Below are 24,148 nucleotides of genomic sequence, written 5' to 3'. Positions count from 1 at the left end.
GGGGGCGGCGGTCCGGAGGGACGAGGGCGGGCGAGAGGCGCGCGCTGGGATTGGCGCCGAAGACCGGACCCTCAGACGCTAGGGGTAAGTGTGGGCGCCTGGGAGTACGCTTAGGGGTGCGCGGTGCGGTTCTCGACGCCCACCAACCCTGCCCCCTCACCTCTCCCGGGCCCCCACCACGCGCACCCCTCCTCTTGCCGCCTGCGGCTTCCTCTTGTTGTTCGTTGTTTGGCTGGGCTTTTTTTTTTTGGTGGGGGGGCCGGGTGATTGTAGTGTGTGTGCCAGCAGAGGAGGAAGTCAGGTGAGAGGGCCCTACGCACCCCCCCAAACCCAGCCCGCGTGGGGTGTATCGCTCCCCACTAGGGGCATGTGGGCCAGTTTTTTTTTTTCTCTCGTCAATGTTCGGTCGAGACGATCTCTCCTAGGGGGCCTCCTTCCCTTACAGCCTGCTCCGTCCATCTTCTTCCACCCCACCCTCGCCCTTCTCAGCACCCATCGAAGAGTGCTGCACCCCAACTGAGGAACACGTGGTGGAAGGAGAAGAAGGGGGGCCCTCTTGCAGATCCCCACCCCTCGCCCGTGCCTGTTTATTTAAAATATGTATCCTCCCGTCGGCAGCTGTCCACTGGGAAAAGACTCTGAACTGAGAGGTCCAGTTTCTTCTGGAAGCAAAGGGGGCAAGTGATGCGAATTTAATGACAGGGAGCTGGCGGAAGAGAGGGTCAAGGGAACCCGCCCCCAAGGTGACTGAAAGTCCGAAACCCCCTGCAACAGCAGAGTGACTTGGAGGTTCAGGACCCCAGGCTAAGGAGAAGTGAGAACTCCATCAACTTTGCCCCTCTCTTCGTGCCATCCTCCACCCCCACCCTGCTCGTGGGAAGCTAACACGTCTTTTGTTTTGTGTTGTGTCGTCTTGGGGAAATTTGCATTGAGTATGACAACAGAAAATTACTACTGTTTACTCAAAGTTAAGGGGATTGCAGAAAGGAAAAACAGTCTACTTTTTTTTCTTCGTGTGTGTGTGTGTGTGTGTGTGTGTGTGTGTGTGTAGTTGTTAGGTTCATAGCTTGAACTGCAAAACGTCAGTTTGTAACAATAAGGACTGTAGAGCCGCCTCGGTGTATTTTTAGAAGCTGCACTTTCTTGAGTTCCTTTCACACAAGGCTTGCTCTCTCATTAAGTCCCCATACATAATTGTATTTAGAGAGAAGGAAACTATGGAAGCAGGAGGGAGATTGCTAAGATCTCCATCCCGCCAGCGCAGAGCACTGTTTGCAGTGAAGTTCCTGGAAAGTGACTGTGGGCTGAGAATTCAGTTTTTCCTAAAAGCTCTGTTAGGTCCTCTTCTGTCAGATGTCTATGAATAAAGCACGCTGGGAAAATCCTCATATTCCGTGCAGTCTTATTTTATCTTTTACACAGTGGTTGATTCTACTTTCAAGTCCTGGTAACAGCACATCAACTGTGCTGTATTTTTGTGTGGTTTTTCTAAATAAAGGAGGATAGCACATGTATTCATGCTGCTTTCTGATATACCAGTTCTTTCCTATCAGTGGTATTGGATCCACTGGAATGTCCATCTTTTTCAGTTGATTATCGTTTCTGCAAAGGCAACAATTCCAAAAGATATAAGACTATAAAAAGTTTATGAATTAGTATTATTTTAGTGAACTCATCCCTCGTTTCTAAGACGCAAGTGCCCACCTCAGCTCCTCGTTCTACGAAGCAAAGCAAAAAGGTATCAATGCCATGGGCAAAACAAAACACAAGTTTTCCCTCCTGGACCACTTTCTGTGTCCATAGATCCAAGAGACCCCAAATCTTCTGCCTTACTTTACCAAAATGCTCAATTGCCTAACTAGTACCAATATCTCCATCTGGGAATGACATCAGGTTTGGAATGGAAAGAAAAAATTCTGTGTCTTTAATTAGTGCTTATTAGCAATTTCTTATAGCAGGCAGCTGATTCTCTAGTTCTGAAAGGCTGAAGTGAAGCTTAACAGAAATTGAAATACAAAAAAAAAAAAAGATCAATTTTTTTTCTTCCTTACACACTCTTATTTCCCTTACACACTCTTACTTATTTCCCAGAAATATCAACTAAATCCCCCAAATCTAAAGTGTGATATTCTCCCCTGCGTTAAACCAAAAGAACATTTTCCCCAACCTTTTGATTTGCTTTTTATCCCCTAAATAGTCTTGAACAGAGAGCTCACAGGCTCTATTATAGTACAGAATTATGTAATGATGCGTACAGTGCATTAAGTAACATAACTTGATAAACTCTTTTGTAAACCTTGCCCCCTGGCACATAGTAGGAATACATTAAATACTTACTGAATTAAGATGTTAATGAAATATTGTAATTGGCCACAAATTCAACAGTACTAGGATAAGCCTTTTTTTTTTTTTTCCCGGAAGAAAACGGTATTTTACCTTAAAGTTATTAGGGTAATATATTTCTGCTCCTAGATTTTTTTTTTAACAAGTCCAAATCTGATTTAAATGGTTGAAAGACAAGTAAATATGAAACATATCAAATGGTCAATAATAATAAATAGGGTCAAAGCTGATTATTTTCCTGTGGGGAATAGAAGACAAATATTGCCTACTAAATAGTGTCAGAAAGATGGAAAGGAGAGCTAACACAGCATTGGCCTTCAATGAGTTTATTTGGTGGCCAGATGACATCAAAATGCGAAAAGACAACTTAATAGGTCTGTAAATAGATGAAATCCAAAGAACATTTGAGAAAATAGATTTTTTTTTTCTTTTCTAGATGAGAGGAAGTACCCATCCTGAAGTTCCTGGTTGGAATGTATTTTTGAAGTTGATTTATCAAGTCAAACCTTTAGGGGCTATCAAGGCAAACACCTTAAGTGAAGGGGAACTCACCACTTAAACCTACCTCAAGGTAGAGATTTTATCTACAGAAGAGTTACTACAGGGTAAAGTTCAATGTATATTGTTTGTATAAAAGAGGAGTATCCTAAGTAGTTCATTCCATCTTTATACTTTATACCTTATTACATTTTTAAAAATTGAACAAAATTGACACAGATTTTCCTAAAACTTTCAACCCTAAAACTCATAAATCCTATAAACCCTAAAACTTCCAACCATTAGTGTTAGTTCTGCCAAGCAGAGCAAATATGTTCTATTAGTCAGGAGAGGGATCTTGTGTCAGAATAACAAACAATTCCAATGTTTAGTGATCTACAGTGACAGAAGTTGTTTTCTTGGTCGTGTTGAGTCCCCTGCAAGTCAGCTTGTCTGTTGCATGTCTCCTCATTCAGGGTCCCAGGCTGATAGAACAGACGCCATCCTGAGTGTTTCATGTTACTATGGGAAAAATAAAGATCATTCAGAGTGTGTCTGGCTGGCATTTAAATTCTATAGCCAGAAGTAACTCACATTATTTGGGCTCACAACTCATTGGCCAGGACTAGTAGCATGGTTCTATAGAATCATCACAGTGAGGCCAGATAGTGCAGCCTACCTTGCGCCCTAAAGTAGAGAGCTATGGTGCACAGCTTTTAAGGACTAACATACTCTTAGTGACCCTTGAGCACTGATATCCTCCAGCTCAACAATCCCATCCTTCTCCTTTGTGGCCTAAATATTTCATTCTTCAAGGTAAACACTGCTGGAGAGGCCACCAAATTATAGGGAGACATGCATGCTGTGACTTTTTTCACCCTCTCTTCTCTCTTTGAATGCAGCCCTACAATCCCACCCCTTCCCCCCAAATTGCACTGCCCTGTCAATTTTAAGCCACTCTTTATGTATTTCCTAAATTATATGTATTTTATTTTTTCAAGACTTGTTTTCCGAGAAAGGGTACCATGAAGAGGAACTTTTGAGAAGTGTTATCTGGGGGGAAAAAAAGTGTTATCTAAAGATGTCATGATCATTATCAGATTTTGAAATTTTGTCTTGAACAGTTACTTCCCTTATTTTAAACATCAAAATTTTGCAACACAAATAAAAAACTTTCATGAAAGTATTCATTCATTCACTTATCTATCTTTTTGTTCATTCAATAAATACTCGCTTATTCATGCCAGATACTCTATTAAGGACTGTGTATATGGAGATGGTCAAGAGTTCTTTTCAAGAAACACATTTTCCAACTGGGCTCACAGAAGGAAAAGCCACTGCAATGCCAATAGAAGCACAAAGTGCTACAGGAACATGTGGGAAGAAGCAAATAACTTCTTGCATAGAAGAATTGAACTAAGTGCTGAGGATAAGTGAGTCTCTTCTAGGCAAAAAAAAAAAAAAAAAAAAAAAAAAGGGGGGGGGGAAGATAGAGGCTATTACAATCAGAGGGACCAATATAAGGAAAGGCACTGAGGATGTCCAAGCTTGCTGTTTAGGGAACTACCAGGAACTCGGTGGGGCTGGAACATGAGATCTTTGGGAAGGATGAAATCAAGCAACTACAAACTAAGAACCTTGCAGACAAGCTGTATCCTGTCTGTCGGACTGCAAATTCTGGCTACTCTAGGCCGAGCATGGAAACAAGTGAGCAAAGCAGACCAAGTTGAGACCATAAGCAGCGTGAAAACCGTGGCAATCCTGAGAATATATTTTCTGCCCAATAATGCCGAGTGTCAGGTCTTCAGTTGAGGTTACTTTTGGGTTTTGTTCTGTTTTTGTTGTTGTTGTTGGTGTTGTTTTTGTTTTTTTAAGATTTATTTATTTTAGAGAGTGGGGGAGGGGTAGGGGACAGGAGGAGGAGACAGATTCCTCAGGCAGTCTCCCCACTGAGCAAGGAGCTGAGCAGGGGCCCAGGCCTCTGCCCTCATCCCTCCCACCCCAACAGGTCTTTATTCCAGGACCCTGAGATCATGACCTGAGCCAAAATCAAGAGTTGGAGCTTAACCAACTGAGCCACCCAGGTGCCCCTCGTCTTCCAATTGTTAAAGAGAAGTTGCTAATTTGGTTTTATGTGAAAAGTGGAAATATTAAATGTTGAAAGCTTACCTCATCTTAAAGTACACATGTGGGGAGAAAAGATGTCTCCAGATCACAATCAGTGTAAAGACCACCAGTCAAACGTCTCCTACCTTATGATGTAGGGAGTCATTAAAGGTTATAAGGATGGGAGTAACACCAACAGAACTCTTTAGAAAGATCACTCTGAGGGTAGCTGGCTGGCTCAGTTGCTGAAGCATGTGATTCTTGATCTCGGGGTTGTGGGTTCAAGGCCCGTGTTGGCTGTAGAGATTGCTTAAAAATAAAAATCTTAAAAAAAAAAAATACTTCTCTGGTGGCAAAGTGGACAGGAAGAATCGAGCCTGGGGGCCTGTAACTGATACTCCATAATATCATTTGAGGGATGATGCAAAGCCATTTATAATACTGCCCTTTTTATAGTATACAACTTTCCATGTTTATTAGGGGCACTGATAAATATTTGAAGAGCTAATGAATGAAAGAGTAATGAATGAAAGAGTAAAAAACTGAAGTTTTAGAAGGAGGGCACATTTTTTGAGGACTCCTTATGCCATATGCTTCCTTTGTTAGACTGTTAATTTTTCAAGAGCACAATGATCTTATATTGATCACAGGTAATTTTTTTATTTCACTTAGATAAATATTATTGGTTTTTAAAAATGCATACATCATTTAGAGTAGGACATAAAGATCAGCACAGCATCAGAATATTATCTAGGACTAAGCTTAATGTCCTACCTTGTAAAGGAATGCCAGCTAAATACATGACTCTTGGAGCAGGCCCTAAAATCTGTACTCCCAGGCTTTGTAAAACTACACGGGCACCCTTTTGTGTAGCTTATGCATATTTTTAGTGAAGGCCAAACTCGATATGGTATAGTGTGTGTGTGTGTATGTGTGTACATACATATACATACATATATGTATACCATATATATACACACACACACATTATATATACAGGGGCACATCCATATCTTTAAAGCCACTCAATTCATTGGGCAATCAAGTCTTTAGATTCTTAGCAGTTTGGCTCTACAGTTTGTAATTTTTTAATTCATCTTTCTTGAGGTATAATTTATGGAATAAAACCCACCCATTTTATGTGCTCCATGAGTTTTGAATACAAAGAAGCAGCACGAGCAGATTATAATATTTTAGTGAACTTTAAAAAGAAAAATAGACAAAATTTATATACATGTAGGCAGAGCAGCCATAGGTGTCAAACTGCCTGGATTAATCCAGGTTCAGCTAGTCATTAGCAAGACCTTGGGCAAGTCTCTTAGTTTCCTACCTCAATTTCCTCATCCATTCCGTAGGGATTACCACTGTACTCAACTCCTGGAGTTAGCAAATGCCTGGGCTTCTACACGGTTAGTAGTCAATAAAGACGGTGTTTTCTTTTGTTAATATTGCTCTCATTGTTATTCTAATAAGAGGAAATCCTGGGCTGTAAACAAGCAGAGAAAGTGAATTGACTGAAATTTAAGTGGGGTAGAAAGAAGCAAGAACCTCCTGGGTGACTTGCTGGTGTGCCAAGGGGACTCAAAGCTGGAGAATAATTATGGCCTCTATTTCTGGAATATTTATTTTTTACTGAAAGATTTTGGAAGAAATTATTTTTGTATTAAAACAGCTACACACACAGTGGAATGCTTTTCTCTTCTATAACTTTTGTGGAAATGTTTGCCAAGTCCAGAACATAGTCACTAGTAACATTTATCTTAAAATTGTTAAAGCACCTCCTATTTTTATATGCTATAAATGCTGCCCAAATGTAGAATCTTTGCCATTAGTAAATGTTTACATTTTAGATGAAAAATGTGTTGGAGTAGGGAAAAAAGTAATAGTGCATGACCTTAGGGAAATCAAGTTACCAGGAAGAAAAGAAGAAAACTGGACTGTTGTTCTGATTCTATAACAAACTATTTTGTTGATGTCGACGAACATCAGGGTGGGGAATGTTTGTTCTTTTCACTCCTTATTCCCACACAGTGGTATATCTCAAATTTTACTGTGCATGGGAATTAAATAGAATGCTTATTTAAAATGCAGATTCCGGGGCGCCTGGGTGGCTCAGTGGGTTAAAGCCTCTTCCTTCAGCTCGGGTCATGATCCCAGGGTTCTGGGATCGAGCCCTGCAATGGGCTCTCTGCTTGGCCGGGAGCCTGCTTCCTCCTCTCTCTCTCTGCCTGCCTCTCTGTCTACTTGTAATCTCTGCCTGTCAAATAAATAAATAAAATCTTTAAAAAAATAATAAAAATAAAAAAAAATTTTTTTAAATGCATATTCCTTGGCTCCATGTCCATAAATTCAGATTTGGTAGAAATAAAGCAGGGATCCAGTGATCCATATGGATTTGGGAAACCTGGGTTGAAAGGGGCCAAAATCCAAATTATAAATTAAAGTTTTGTTTCACTTTTTATCCTTGAACTCCCTCAACAAACATACATGTTAGTAGGAAATACAGTGTAAGAAGTACTTTAGGCATAATTAGGTATATCTGCTCAAATAACATCACCAACTATCTCTTGTTTCTGCTTTCTTCTGTGTCAACTTCTGCTTTAACTTCATTCTTAGTCTAGTTTTCCCTTCACTGTAATAAGCTAGTCCCTCCAATCTTCTATTCTTCTGATACAGAAACTCCAACAAAAGAGCACTCCTCTTTCTCAAAGTTTCCAGCAAAAGAACTACACCTGGTTGTGACTGTATCAAGGTGTATCATGTGCTCATACCTGCACTTATAACCCTGGTCAAGGGCTATGGTTCTTTAACTCAACAGCCTTGGGCCAAATGCCCACCTTGGATTTAGGAGTTCACCCTACCCAAATTGTGTAGGCTGAGAATGGGGGAGGTACTGTTCTCCAAGATAAATTGGGGATAATTTTTTCCAGAAATAGAGAATGCTTATTAGCCAGACCTATAAATTTTTCATCCACTACTGCACATTTTTTAGAAGTACTTAGATGAGAATAAACCAAGTGCTATGGTACAAAAGGATAACAAGTGTGCCAAGATATTGAACCTTTCAGTCTTAAAGATGACCCGCCAGAGCCCGGGAAGGGCTCAGGATACTCAGAGTTCCTGAGCCAGTTGCCTCATGCATTTACCTCAGTTTTTGGCAAATATTAAAGACTTTCTATGTGTGTCATGAAGATGATTTGTATGCAAGTCATCTGTGACTTACACATTGGGAATCAATGGATTTCGAGATCACACTTCAAGGTCATCTCAAATCTAAGATAACATTATTAATTTTGGATCTTCCTGAGACAACTTGAAAGCTGATTTATACAATTGGAGGGCAAAAGTTCCAGGTATGATACACAGAAGAGGGACAAACGGACAGGACCAGTGGTTGAATTCTGCTTTGACTTGGTCATCAGTTTTGTTTCATTTAGTATTCTTTGATGTATGTAGTTTGTTCCATCTCACAGATATAGTCCTAGGCTGGATCTCAGTATGCCTTGCTCCTTTTAATATCTGGAACATGAATGGATGCATATTATATAGACAATGGAAAGGGGTAAGCTGATAACAGCATGAAACAGAAAACAGATTTGACTATTAGTAGTGAGATATATTTTAGGTATATTACATGCAAGTTTATGGAAGAAATGAATTCCGATGAATGAATTATTACTCATTCTTTTAAGTGAAGATGTTACTATTATTTTCTTAAACTCATTAATAAAGTTAACAAAATAACTGTTTCAGCATTTTAGTATTCTGTCATTAGTTTCAGATGGCTTCAGATGACCCTTCCCCCCCACCCCGGCCAACTTTCACCACCACCAAAGCAACCCAATACACAAAAAACGTGTTTTCAACAAATGGTGCTAGGATAACTAGATATCTATATAGAAAACAAACAAACATCTTAATTCCTACCTCACACCATACATGAAAATTCATTGCCAGTGGATTATAGATCTAAATGTAGAATTAAAAGCATAAAGTTTTAGAGGAAAACATCACTTGGAGATAGACAGTTTTTCTTAGATAAGCCATAAAAGCAATAACCATAAAATAAAGACTAGCTAAATTACATGTTAAAGTTAAGAGCTTCTCATCTAAAGGAAAATGGGGTCGGGCGGGGGGGATAAAGCCTTAAAAACCCATGATTAAACAATCGTTACTACCAGTGGGATTTTTTCTTCTGTACATTAGTTCAAGTTCTTTTGACTTCGGTAAGTGATAGAAGCGGACTCTGAGCTTAAGCAAAAAGGGAAAAGCACAACTGGAGCTTTTTGTGGAATCCAAAATCAAGGGTACAGTTGGGTTTGGGGAGTAGATGTATTGAAGTACTACAGGGAACTCAGTCAATCCTCTCTCTCCATATTTCTTTTCTGTCTTTTTCATGGCAATACGAGTTACCTCTACTCAGTTATATAGCAGATCATGATTGCCAGTTGTTCTTGCACTATGGATGTTTCCGTCAAGCCACCCAGAGAAAGGCCCATCTTTGTGTCTTCACAATTCTTAGGGATGAGTCTGATTGGCTCACTTGGATTCAGTGTCCACCCTTAGTCTAAGAAACTATGACCAGAGGCAGGATGATATTTAAAAAACATAGCAACTCCTTTCATCCTTGGGAACATAGGGTGAAAAGAAATAGCATTCTAATTGATCTTCTCTCCGGATTTCCTCTTTATTAGACAAAAGTTGTTGGAAGTTTATACTTGTTTAGATTTTAATGGCCACTAGTTTTGGTATATTGGTATACTATCCCTTTGAGTATCTAACATCAGCATCTCTGCATCTCTACAGGTTGACTGATATATATTAAGGACCAGAAACAAAATTAGTCCATTTTAAAAATGAGCACACTTATTTGTAAATTATTAGCCAAGATCTATTCAAACACAGACATGCTTTGTTCTAGTCTGGATATACAATAAAATTAATTTAAATAACTTTAATCAGCTTCAAAAACAGCAAATTCCAAGACAATTAGGTTAACTTTAAGAACTCATATTTATTGAGTTAACAGATGGTAAATTAAAAAACAATGAAGCTAATTTTTAAAATCATTCATTGAATTAAAAAACAGACATTTAACAAAACTGTTTTTAAGCTGTTTTTTCATCCCAATATGCATATTTTAAGATTCCAATGTGGGGAACTTCTGGGAAGACGCAAATGAGTTGCACTATATGAACATTCTTCTGGTGAATTACTTTTTTAAAGGATTTAGAACCACCTGAAAAAGAATTTTATGAATCAACAATAAAAATGTAAGAAATAAGCATATTCTAGAGAGTGGAAGGAATGAAGAGGTTACTTCATCAATTCCAGTTTGCTCTCTCACATGCTCTGTGGCCTTCTATGTTGCTGGCCCTGACACACTAGGAGTTTCCTATGCCTGCAGAGTGGACATACCTTGGGAGTTTCCTACGCTAACAGCTGAAAGTTGTCCCTGGCCAGAATTGCATTTCGAAATTTTAATGACCAAAGGTAAGACTTCCCTTTGATGGCTTCTTGGGCCTTGTGCACCAATGACTTGAAATCTATTGTAAATTCTAGAAGCTGACTGCAAACTTACAGGAAAAGTGGAATTTTGTGGAAGGAAGCACATTGAGGACCTCAGGTCTTCTTCTCTTGGGCTCCCACTTTATTGGGTCTCCTTGCAGATTTTGGAAATGAAGCAATGAATATATCCCAACACATGACGTATACCAGAAACTGGTTGTTTCCCATATGCAAGTTCAATCATTTTTCCTACTTCCTGTGGTTTTATAGATAGAACTGGAGATAACATAGTGGATACATTAAGATACATCATTTGCATTGTACTTGCTATTATTAATTTTAACATGATGGCATAGTTAGAACTATAGTTATATATGTAGACATGCAGTTACTCCATAAAAATATTTGGAATAAGTTTGTTTGAATGGCTGGTTGATCAGTTGGTGTTACAGTTTTTTCTTTACTTGGGAGAGTTGCAAACTGTAATATAATTTATTTTATGGTTGTAGTAACCCATTTTCTAAGATCTGATTTAACTTTACATTGTAAGTCTTACATTACTTGATTGGTATGTTGAGAATCATATTTATTTGCTTTGATAGACCAATTTATTAGTTAAAATTTGAGTTAAAAACACTTAGAAATATAAAAGCACATTTATTATTGAAATTACGGTAGTAAAATTATCTTATTATTGTGCATTTGAAACTACTTAGCCCCAACCCCTTTTCTCCTTGAAATAATTGTTTTTATAATAACCTTCTGATAATATGGGGCTTTTTAGGAATGCAATTATAACGATATAGCAGGAGGGACTATATTGTTTTTAATTAAACAAGAACAGGTAAAAATAAGAATAGATTGTGACTAAATGAAAAATTCAGTAGGTAAAATTTCTGTTTTGCAGAAATAGAAATTAGGGATACAGAAGAAAAACTTCAGAACTGGTCTACACATCCAAAGAAAATGAAAAGCTAAAGGGTAAGAGGAAATTGGATAGAGAAATTATGGAGGTCTAACTTAGAAAATAAGCTCCTTGAGAGCAATAAATATCTTATTATTGTAACCCTACCCCCAACAGAGGGCTTAACACATTGTCTATGCTATTAGTATTAGATAAACATTTTTTATATTTATGAATAAAATAATGGGTGTTCCCCTGAAAATAGAGCAAGTGGATTAGAAGTAAAAATCAAAGTTTATGACAGAAGGAAACTTTCTTTATACAAAAACTGCAGTAATATTGTAATTTTGAGCAAAATTAAGGGGTAGAAATAAATGCCTAGTAATAGGCTGCTAAATTTTTAAATTTCTAGAAAAAACAAAATTCCTTCAAGTGTTTAAGAAAACAGAAACATATTTTTGTAGATTGTCTTCATATTTCTTTTACAGAACAAGAACATTCTTCAGACCAAAGTGTAATTTCTCACATAATTTTAAGCAAAACAAGTTTGATTCTTTAAGTTTTATGCCTGCCTGATTATTGGCTCATACATAAAAGCAACAGAAGAACATTTTTACATCAGGAAAGTGTCAGAAGGTATAACAACTTAGAGTACTTTCTGCAAAAGTTGCAAAGAGATACTGTTTAGATCACTAAGTGGTCAGATGTATAAAAAAAATCAAAACTAGAAAATTCCAGGAAAAAAGCTTAGGGCTAACTAAGCACTCAGGGTCAAGATGAAGTAATAAAGGAATCAAATATAGGGAAAATTGAAATGAACTAAGAATTGATATTAATGACTAGATGTTTTTCTTCTAAGGAAGCAATGTTTCTTTTCTTTTTTTTTTTTTTAAAGATTTTATTTATTTATTTGACAGAGAGAAATCACAAGTAGATAGAGAAGCAGGCAGAGAGAGAGAGAGGGAAGCAGGCTCCCTGCTGAGCAGAGAGCCCGATGCGGGACTCGATCCCAGGACTCTGAGATCATGACCTGAGCTGAAGGCAGCGGCTTAACCCACTGAGCCACCCAGGTGCCCCGGAAGCAATGTTTCTAATAAATTAATCCTAAAAGGAGGTTGTTTTTTGGTTTTGTTTTTGTTTTTAATTTTAAAAGAAGAGTCTGAAACTAATAACCACAATGTGGAAAGAGGAGATGGAGAAAACGAAAGCTTATTTATTTATTTATTTTTTAGAGAGAGACCACATGGCAGGAGAACGGGGTCAGGGGCAGGCAGAGAGGGAGAATCTCAGGCAGACTCCCCACTGACCAGGGAGCCTAATGCAGGGCTCAAACTCATGACCCATGAGATCTTGACCTGAACTGAAATCAAGGGTCAGACATTTAATCAACTGAGCCACTCAGGCGCCTCTGTTGCTTTATTTTTAAATCATTAGCTAAGAATACATTTAGGGGTAGTTGTGAACAATTTAATATAGATACTAGTTGAATGGGAAGAAGAATATCTATTTTATAAATAATTGTAGGAGATAAAACAGTTCAAAAGACAAAATGGAAAGGAAACAATAAGGAATTATTGAGAAGAAAGTATCAAATAAGTACAATCAAGCTAGAAATTATGACAAGTATAAATGTCTTAAATTTCTCTATTCAAATGGAAAGATCTTCACATTAAATTAAAATAAAGGTCTTATGATTTGGTGGTGCTTAAGAGTCATATTTAAAGAAAAATGACATAGAAATACTTTCTAAAAGAGCAAAATTTTGCAGCCTAACATGGTCACAAGCAGATTTTTTTCAAAAAACCATAAATAAGACAAAAAGGACTATTTTGTAACTATTGTTATTATAATATTAGTAAAGGGATAATGACACTGAAAAAATAATGCCTTAAATAAGCTTAAACCTAATACAATTTAATGCACTTTTTAAAAAGTCAGTAGAGCTCATCACAGCAAAATAATAAAAATAATGTATACCCAAGCAGTGCAAAAGTTTACAAAATTAGAAACTAAACTAATGAAATATTTTGTATTGGTACATTAAATAAGAAGTAAATGATTATTTTCATAGATTGTTTGTAAAGTGTTAGATAAAATTTAATACTTGTTCCTGATAAAAAGATAAGAAGGAAAGATAAACTATTTTTAGCATAATAAATATTTTTAACTAATAGTCAAGATTAATTTTAAAAAACTAGAAATATACATGTTTAAAAACAAGGATGGGGTAAAAGTTGGTATAATGGTTCTGCCATAATAATGTTATTAAACACTTTTAAAGCCCTTATCAATATAATAAAATACTAAAGAAAGAAGACTTGGGGGCAGCTGGGTGGCTCAGTTGGCTAAGCATCTGCCTTCTGCTCAGGCCATAGTCCCGATGTTCCGGGATCGAGCCCTTAGTTGGGCTCCCTGCTCCCCAAAGAGTCTGCTTCTCCCTCTCCTTCTGCCCTCCCTGCCCCATTGTGCTGTCTCTCTCTCTCTCAAATAAATAAATAAAATCTTTTTTTAAAGTAATAAAGAAAGAAGACCTATAAAGAATGACTTGAAAAATATTTTGGAAATTTATTTATTTTTATTATTTCAAAAATATTTTGGAAAACAATCATTATGACTGGAAAAATATTTTTATATCTTGAAAACCCAAAGAAGTGTATAAAAGTGTGAATAGACAAAATTAGTAAAATACTGGCAGGCATATGACTATTAACATAAATCAGTAGAATTTCTAAATATTAGCAACCATTAGCTTAAACATAAACCTCTAAAAGATTTATTTTACAAGAGCAACAAAATATATAAAACTGAGTTTAAATGGAAATATGTTACCTATCTAAATGAAACTTTTGAGAGCTATAAAAAAATTAAATTAGTCAAAAGATTGGTTTCTGGTTTTAAAAATAACATTTTAAAATGATAAATTCTTGGGGCACCTGGGTGGCACTTAAAAGTTAAGTGTGCCACTCTTGGTTTCAGCTCAGGTCATGACCAGGTCGTGATCTCTGGGTCATGAGATCAAGCCCTGATTCAGGCCCACTCAGTGGGGAGTCTGCTTGAGATTCTCTCTCCCACTTCCCTCTGCCCTTCCCTCTCTCTCTGTCTAAAATAAATAAATCTAAAAAAATTGTTAATTCTTTCCAAAGTATAGACATAATGGGAAATCTAGTAATAAAGCCTCTTTTGTTTTTCACATTTTGTAAGAGTGAGAGGAAGTTGATTTTAACATAAATCTGGAAAAGAAAGTAGGAAAGAATAGTAGAAATCAGTTCTGAGGAAGAAAAGTAATGAGGACAGGCTAATCATATCAAATATATTAAAATATATTTTAAAGTTATAATAATTAAAACCGTGTGATACTGACACCAAAATAAATTAATGAGGCAAAATATATGGTCAAAATAAATCATATTTTATATAATAATGGAATATTTGATAATGTCAGAACACAAATCAGAGGGAAGGGAAAATATTTTATAAGATATGGAGTGATTAACTGAAAAAATCAATTATATATTCATGATACACATATAATAAAATAGCAAAACTCAAACTGTAGGAAATCTAAAGAATTTGTTTTTATAGGCTTAAAATACTGTAACAAATCTCAAAGTAAAGATTAAAATAGATTTGGTTATATTAAGACAGCAATAAAACAAACAAGCAGTAGGCAAGGGACAATTATTTGAACACTACAAAAGGGTCAATAATCATGTTATTAACAGAAGCTCATACAAACTCCACAGCTGACAACTAATACATGAGATAAAAATAGAATCGTATTTAGCCAATATAGAGATAACACTAAAAGCACATTTCACAAAAGATGATATATAACATATTTGCAAAAAAGTAAGAACATTCAGCCTTACTAATAATCAATTGAATATACACTAAAACAAAAATAAGCTGTATTTAGGTTTAATCAATTATTTTAAAATTAATGTCAAGGATTTACATTCCCAGCTGTTACAGATTATTTTCATTTAGATCAACTTATCCTCTGAGAGAAAGTTGAAAACCTGTATAAAATCTAGCAAATATTTGTTTAAAAGCATCACAGATTCAGGGCAGAGAGGATTTGAGAAGCAGAGAACCCAGAGAGCCAGGAATCCAAAAGAGATCTCTTATATAGGATCTTACATAACTACCTGTTAGAAGCTAAGGTAGAACCCCACTTGACAAAGATGTGATCACCCAGAGGCTCAAATTATCTCTACAATTTTTCATTACACAATGTCTGGCAATAAAATTACCAGCCACACCACAGACCAGATAATAAGCTTTAAAATATCTGTGTTTAATAAATTAACAAAATTAGATGAGAAGATGGGGAATTTTGGCATATTATTGGTAACTATGATAAAAATCAAATGGAAATTCTGGAACTGAGAAACAAACTGGCAGAAACTAACTCAGTGGATGGGTTTAAGGGCAAACTAGAAACAGCTGAAGAACAGATTGATGAAGTAGAAGGCAAAGCAATAGAAGATTTAATATTAATACTCAAAGTCAGCAAAGTACACTGGAAAGTGGTTTCTTTTTCTGTAACTAGTGGCATAGAAATCTATATAATACTTTTTGGAAACTCTTTGGCAGTGTAAATCAGATATTAGAACAAACAAGATTCCTTTCTTTTGACCTGGTAGCCTTATATCTGGGAATATCTATTAAGGAAATAATTTTTTTTAAGATTTTATTTATTTATTTGACAGACAGAGATCACAAGTAGGCAGAGAGGCAGGCAGAGGGGTGGGGGAAGCAGGCTCCCTGCTGAGCAGAGAGCCCAACGTGGGGCTCGATTCCAGGACCTTGGGATCATGACCCGAGCCGAAGGCAGAGACTTAACCCACTGAGCCACCCAGGTACCCTTAAGAAATATTTTTTTTAATATGAATTGTTTTATGTATAAAGATGTTTACTATAGACTCACTCAACGATACTGATAACTGTACAATGTTTTAAGTGCTTTACTACAATTAATGCAGTCTATCGTCCCAGAAACCCAAGTAGGTGGAGGTAGTTACTACTAATATCCTCATTTTACAGATGAGAAAACTGAAACGCTGAGAGGTTGAGTAGCTTGCTGAAGAATATGTAGCTGGTGAGTAGAGAAACAGACATTTGAACCAGGCTCTCTGCCTACACAACCTGCACTTGAATCTGCCCTGGGCTGCTGGAAACAACCTAAATAGCTAACAACTGGAGACTTGTCAAGTGAGTAATATACTATGTAATATTATGCAGGTATTAAAAATGAGCATCATGAACACTGTTAACAACAGAGGAAATACTTCTGATATAATAAGATAAAAAAAATCAGAATCCTAGAACTACAACAAATAAAAAATATGCATATAAATATGATTGAAACCAAATATCCCCAAAGGCTCATGACAATTATATGAAGTTCGTAGAACTTCTTCCTTTTCTCTTCTTCCAGTTTTCATTTTCTCAAAATTTTAATAATTGTGTTTCATACACACAAACACACATACACACACACATATGTCATGCTTCATATAAAAAATACCATTTTTTATACATAAAATAGCAATAGAGTATATAGGGTAAGAACCCGGGCTCTGGAGCCAGACTGCCTGTGTCATTACCTACTAGGTGTGCGACCTTGGGCAGGTTGTTGAACTTGTGTTTCTAAGTTTCTCAGTTTATCCTATAAAATGAGGATAATTATAGTACTGATCTCATAGGGTGGTTGTGAGTATTAAATACGCTTAAAATGTATATATTTAGAACATTGTCTGAAAGTTCAGTATGTAAGCGTGATCTAGTAATATTGTTATTTTACCAAGAAACTTCATCATTTTAGAGCCCGAGTGACTAGACAAAATGACAATTCCCTCCTGCCTGTCCCCTGATAGGCACACACGTTAGGAATAGGTTTTGTTTCTATATATAGATCTTCATCCTTACTAAGAATTCCCCAGTGCGAAGATATCTAGGAACCAAGAACCATTGGCTGAGGGGGAGCTTCTGAACTTTTTCTAAGAAGCAGTGATAATTAAATGTCTGAAATGTTTTTTATTTTATCTTGAGGAGAAGCGTGACCGAAACTGCCCATTGGGGGCGCCTGGGTGGCTCAGTGGGTTAAAGCCTCTGCCTTCGGCTCAGGTCATGATCCCAGAATCCTGGGATCGCCCGCATCGGGCTCTCTGCTCAGCAGGGAGTCTGCTTCCTCCTCTCTCTCTCTGCCTGCCTCTCTGCCTACTTGTGATCTCCGTCTGTCAAATAAATAAATAAATAAATAAAATCTTTAAAAAAAAAAAAAGAAACTGCCCATTGAAGCCAATATTATATTAACATCATCATCAGTGAATTCGAGAAAATAGTTATCTTTTTCCCCAATTTTTACCCTTCTCTGGATGAATGACTTTTTACCAGCTCCCTGATCTGACAGTTTGAATAACGATAGAAAGCTATTTATGAAATAGGACATTGGTTGTAACTTAATTTTTCTGAATTGAACACCCCAGAGGGCCTGAAAATGTGCTTTGAAACTTTTTTCCACCTGGCAGATCCAGGAAGTTCAGAAGATATTTATAAAATTTCCTCATCCCTTTAAACAGTCATTGAAATTGTGAGTAAAAAAAAAAACAAAAAACAAAAAACAAAAACGGTAGATGCCAAGATTTACTGTTAGCTGTCTCAATGGCTAATGAAATGATTAAGACCTTGAAATAACCCTTGCCAATTAAAACTTAACAGGTGTTTGTCAGGTAGAATATTGCAGTACATACAAGAGGAAAGGATGCAAATTGGTATTTCATACATTTGTTAGAAAGATCACCTTTCCTGTGTCTGTCTGGTTTTTAGGATGTTGCAGGTCTCTGCTCTTATAAGACTGGCTGCAGAACCCAGGGCTGAACCCCTGTAGGTGAGTTAGCGCTTTCCTGAATGCTGTCTGTCTCTTACCTGCCTCTCTGTCAAGGCCCTGTGATGTTAATTGGCAATGTCCTTTGGTTAAATTCTCTAAGAATTCTCAGCTCTAAGATATGATAAATGTGTAACAAATTGCTTTAATGTATGAGCTTCACATTGTTGCTAAAGTTATTGTTTCTTTTGGGGTTATTCATGGAACTGGATCTAACTTCCCCACCCCCACTTTTTATTCCAGGATTTACCACAAACCTTTCCCACTCTCTTCTCTAATAGATTGTTCTGTTATAACACAATACCACGTGTTGAGACAGATTCACTAAGTCACAGGCCAGCATTTCACAATTAGTGATGACTGGTCACACGGTAAAGTGAAATTTCTTTCCCTTTTTGCAGAAATGGATCAAAAGATTCAACCAGCAAATGGTGAATCAATGACAAATCAATATTAAGGTGAGAGATTATGTTACTAACGGATGACCTCAAGATTATTACTATACAATGAATTAATTTGTTATGTAGATAAATGCTGGACAATTTATTGTTGTCATAGTATAACTGGAGGTGATTTCATGTGTTCGTATTGCCAATGGGGTAAAATGGAATTGAGTATAGCCCCCTTTCTAACTTGCCACCAGTGTCAGAATTTGGGGAAATGTCTAAACAATTCTGGGCTTCAGGATCTCCACTTGAAAACAAGAGCAATAGTATTTATCTGTTACGTTATGAAGGCAAAATGTTAGAACAGGAAAACTTACTTCTTGAGTGCTAGTCCTCCCTACCACCATTATGGAAGATAGAAAATAAAGAGATAATGCAGAACTCTGCTTTCTCTTCAAATATATTATTCTTCATTAATTATCTAATGTATATAACCATTGATTCAGAAAGTGGGTGGGATTTTCATCTCTCCAACCTTTATTCTTTTTTCATTTCTTAGAGCTTTAGTAAGCGTCTACTAAAGGTGAGAGCTGAGTGTTATGCGTAACAAAAAGGAGAGTGATCCTATTCTCATGGAGATTGGGATATATATATATATATATAAAATATAATGTAATATATATATTTAAATGCCAGTATATATATATAATAAATATATAAATATATATTTATAATATATAACTATATATAACATATATTTATAATATATATAACTATATATAACATATATTTATAATATATATAACTATATAACATATATAATATATTATGTTATAATTATATATTATAAAATATATATATAAATATGTATATATTTAAGTGCCAGTAGAGAGACAAAGTATTGTCTTTGTTTATTAGAAGGATAAATTATTTTAATTATGGTTATCATGGAAGGCTTCATGCTGGAGGTGTGATTAGGCTTTAAAGAAGAGATACAATTTGGGCAACAGTGAGAGGGGAATACAGTGAACCAAGACTGAAGTAGCATGATTGGTGGAAAAAAACATTAACCTGGGACTGGAAAGACCTGGGTTGGCAATACCTCGGTTGAAATACTCCCTGGCCTTCAATTTCCTTATCTGTGAAATGTGTAAAATAACCTCTGCCTCATTGATCTTTCAGGGGTCTGGAAAAGACCAAAGGGGAGCTTGCATGTGAGATCTCTTTGGGAACTTCGAAGCACTCTGTTAATGAAAAGGGTAAATTTTTTCTCTCTTCCTTTATACCATAAACTCCATGAGAGCATTTGACAGGATCAGTTGTGTCATCTTTAAAAAGAAATGTTCGATGACGTATATACAAAAAATCATATTATAAACCTTAAGTCTTTACAATTTTTATTGCCAATTATATGTCAACAAAAAAGGGGGAAGTTATAAAACAATGAATCATTGATTGAGTGAACGAATCCATGAATGTTGTGGACTGAATGTCTGTGCCCCACCCCCCCAAATCCATATGCTGAAATCCCATCTCCTAATGTGGTAGTATTAGGAGGTGGGGGGTCTTTAGTAGGTAATTAGGTTTATATGAGGCCATGAGGGCAAAGCCCCATGATGGAATTAGCCCTTACAAGAAAAGGAGGAGACACCAGCATGTTCTCTCTCCACCATGTGATGATACAGTGAGAAGGCAGCCATCTACCAGCCAAGAAGAGGGCTCTCACCAAGAACTGAATCTACTGGTACCTTGATCTTGGACATTTCAGCCTCCAGAACTGTGACAATAAACGTCTGTTGTCTAAGCCACCCAGGTGTGGTGTTTGGTTATAGTAGCCTAAGGGGACAAAGACAGTGAATAAATAAATGAATGAAACAAAACAAAGTCACAGAGTAGGAGAACATGCAATATGAACAAAGAATAAAGGGTTGTCTTTGAATATATTTGGTGTAGCTGGGTGTTGGAGTGTAACCCATAGCTAGGTGGGTGGGTGAGAAGCAGTGGTCCTTAGAGTAAGTTCTGTGGACGAGTATCATCTGGAAACTCATTAGAAATGCAAGTTCCTGGGCCCCCACCTAGGCTTACTGAATCTGAAACTCAGGGGTGGGGCGGACAATCTGTTTCAACAATCCCTCTAGGTCATTCTGGTGCAAAGCAAAGTTTTGAGAACCATTACTTTGTACTAATGCAGGAAGTTTGGAAATAATTCTGCTGTAAATTCAGTGTTAATGAAGATTTTTAGCTGTGGATGGATATAATCAGAGCTGTATTTCTAGGATGATGAGGCATGAAGCTTTGCCTAAAAGAATTTATGGCTTCGATAAAGCACCACTGGAAATACTGGAAAACACATTGTATTCACCAAGCCCCAGAGTGAAAGATTTTGATTTTTCCTGATTCCAGATAATAGCCACATCATCAGCTAAGAGGCAAAGCAGAGCTGGCATTATTCCCAAGCACTGGAGAAACCTGCTTGGTCTACAGAGACCAGACAGGATGAGAAAGTTTCTATGAAAATAAATCAGTTAACTACTAAATATGGTCCTCACTGATCTCAGGGGGGCCTTTTAGTCCTGACCAGCTGCAGGGAAACATGAAATGGAACCTTCCATACCAAGACAAATGGGCAGCTCTTCCTACAACTGGCCTCACTACCTGAAAAATGCAGCTCTGTCTTTAGGGCTGGTGGAGATGGGTCTGCCCAAGGGGAAGGTATTGGATGGAAGAGAAATGAAGAGCCTGGGGGGAAAACAGTATCTTAAGAGAGAGTCTAGAAGCCCAAGATACAAGTGTCAGGTGGGGAGGGAGTGGGGAGGAGAGGGGTGAGGGCTGTTCAGAGTGGTTTGGGCTGTTGGGATGACCAATTATCTGGGTTTGCCCAGCACTCAGGATGTTGGGGATAATCCCTGTCAAACCAGGGCAGATGGCCACCCTACAACTCTGCACCCTCAGCTGTGTTGAAGACTTGGGGAGAAGACCATGTGAAAGCAGGAGAATCACTGATCTAAGCCTTGTTTCTCAAAATATTGCCTACACACTGGCAATGTCAGTGTCACCTGGGAGTTTGTGAGAAATGCAGCTCCTCAGGCCCACCCTATACTTGCAGGCCCAGACCTGCATGACTGCAAGAGCCCCAGGTGACGTGAGTGCACATGGGCTGAGAAAGACTGCCTTGGCAGATCCTCTGAGCCCTGGGAGGCTTCCCCCAGTAAAAAAAAAAAAAAAAAAAAAAAATGAAGCACTGGTGGGGAGTAGAATTTCTGGGCTGTGATATAGCCGATGTCCAGGTTGTCCAGATTCTAAGCTCAACCTGCATCAACCCTGCCTGGGAGGAGCAGAAACATGGAGAAGCTTACATACTAAGGGCACCAAGAACGGAGAGCAAAGAAGGAAAAGGACAGATGACACAAAAGAGCCAAGGGGGCCTCCTGAACTATTAACAGTAGTAGTCCTAGGAATGTAGGAAAGCCAGAAACCCAGCAATTATGCGGTGAGAGTAAAGCTAGAGAAGTAGTCTTCTGTTCCTATACTGTGACCCTGTTTTGGTAAAACAGCAACAACAACAAGCTGGTGTGGGCTGGGAAATGAATTACACTGCAAAGTGGAGTCACGGCCCTGTGGGTAAGCTTTCAGAGGCAGATAAAAAAGGATCACCCACTAAAAGTATTCAGCTTTCGCATCTTGGCCTCACTCACTTGTGTATCACTCAGAAACACAAAGCAAATTCAGTTTTTTTCTTTTTATCTACCTGGTCTGATCATCATGGGTTCCAACTCTGCATTCTAGCAAGAATAATTTGCACTTAATTAATAGTGTTTCTTTTTCTGCAGCTCGAACACAATTCTTTGACTTGAAACATTCTAACCAGTGGTTCTTAAACTCCAAACATGCAGCAGAATCACCTAGAGGGCATGTTAAAACACAGATTGCTGGGCCCACCCCCAGGGTTTCTGATTCTGTACATCTGGTAGCAACTTAAATTTGCATTTCTAAGGAGTTCCCGGTTGATGCTTATTATTGGTCTAAGGAACATACTTTGGAACCTCTGGTTCAAACTGTTCAGCATGTTATTCCTATTCAAAGGTGAAGGGTTTCAAAAGGCTTATATTAATACTTCTAAAATTGGTTGACCTTTCTGTTCTACCTTGGATCAAATACATGGTCGTCCTGCGTATGACGACTCTGCAGCTCATGGCATAAGCCCCTCACAGTGCCCGCTCAACACATCTGCACTGGCCTGTATCTTATTCAACAAGACAAGTCCTCTGGTTACATGCTAGGATGTCCTGGCAATGGTGGTTTGTGATAAAAATGTCTAAATACCAATTCTTACTTGTGTTTATCTCACTTCAGGCCAGTAATAATTTGTGGACTGGCACTGGCCCATAGATCACATTTTGAGTAATGCTGTTTAGATGACTCAGTCTTTCTCAGATTCTTACCCTCTTCCTTCTCTTTCTTAAGATAGCATTTGGGTATACAAGATGGCAGGGGTCTTATTTTATCCTTGTGGTACCCTTGTAGCATGCACCATCCTCTAGAGACTCCGTGATCCTTGGATTCGTTTTTTTCTCTGGAATGGGGACCACCGAAATGAAACGAGGTCCCATCTAATCTGTAGGAATGATGTGTGCGCCCATAGCCCTGAACACTTCCCATAGTGCCCAAGTTCCAACCCTGTGGCCTCTTTCCCTGCTCCTAGATGGCTGCTAGTCTACCAGTAGTCACACTGGGGAAGTAAGAAGTTCCAGAGACTCCTGTTTTCCACGTAAAGGCCATTAGGAGGCAGGAATGCCTTCTTTTTGCTTTTTTAAAGATTTTTTTATTTATTTGAGAAGGAGGGGGAGGGGCAGTGGGAGAGGGAGAGGAGAGAGGATCTCAAACAGAATTCCCACTGAGCTTGGAGCCCCATGTGGGGCTCATCCTCATGATCTCGAGATCATGCCATGAGCTGAAATCAAGTCAGAGGCTTAACCAACTGAGCTATCCAGGTGTCCTGGCAGGGATGACTTCTAAGTCCTGTACATCTACCCACCTGCTGCCACCTCTGTTCAGTTGCTTCTGAGCCCCAGAGGATGTGATGCTGAGCCAAATAGTCATAAACCCCTAGAAACTGGAGTCCTGGAAGGAGCTCATAACCTAGCCAAGTTTTAGTTTTTCAGGAATTTTGCACTCTAATTGTTCAACATGGCCATTATTAGAAATTAAATGATAAGAACATAAATTTAAACAAGTTATATTAAAAGCAAAGACGCAAAGATAATTAATACTCAGAATCTTCATCTCCTATTTATTTAACTACATTGGACTATTAACCTATGTTTTGCATATGTATTTGGTAGAGATACTATATAATAATGTACTACCGCACAGCTTTTCTAACTTTGTTCAGTGATATCATGTTGATAGTTTCAAATCAGCCAAGGTAGAAGTATTTGCACCATGGAAATGAGGAATTATCAATCAAGGCTCAAGGGGTGCCTGGGTGGCTCAGTCATTAATCATCTGCCTTCTGCTCAGGTCATGATCCCAGGA

General features: G+C 37.8%; 1 long non-coding RNA gene across 4 annotated transcripts; it reads left to right on the top strand.

Moving 5' to 3' along the window:
- Nucleotides 1–103: 103 nt before the first annotated feature.
- On the top strand, nt 104–24,148 carry LOC116584158. Of its 4 annotated transcripts, none has more exons than XR_004283074.1 (6): nt 104–814; nt 2,780–2,914; nt 16,385–16,552; nt 18,170–18,230; nt 18,629–18,685; nt 19,796–24,148. It is a non-coding gene; the product is annotated as an uncharacterized LOC116584158 (long non-coding RNA). The 4 variants fall into 4 exon arrangements; XR_004283077.1 differs by lacking the exon at nt 18,629–18,685 and having other exon boundaries at nt 19,796–19,872; nt 20,299–20,333; XR_004283073.1 differs by lacking the exon at nt 18,629–18,685.

This window comes from Mustela erminea, chromosome 1 (assembly GCF_009829155.1).
Source record: "Mustela erminea isolate mMusErm1 chromosome 1, mMusErm1.Pri, whole genome shotgun sequence".
In the NCBI taxonomy this organism is placed as follows: Eukaryota; Metazoa; Chordata; class Mammalia; order Carnivora; family Mustelidae; genus Mustela; species Mustela erminea.
This window is presented reverse-complemented; position numbering and strand designations above follow the sequence as displayed.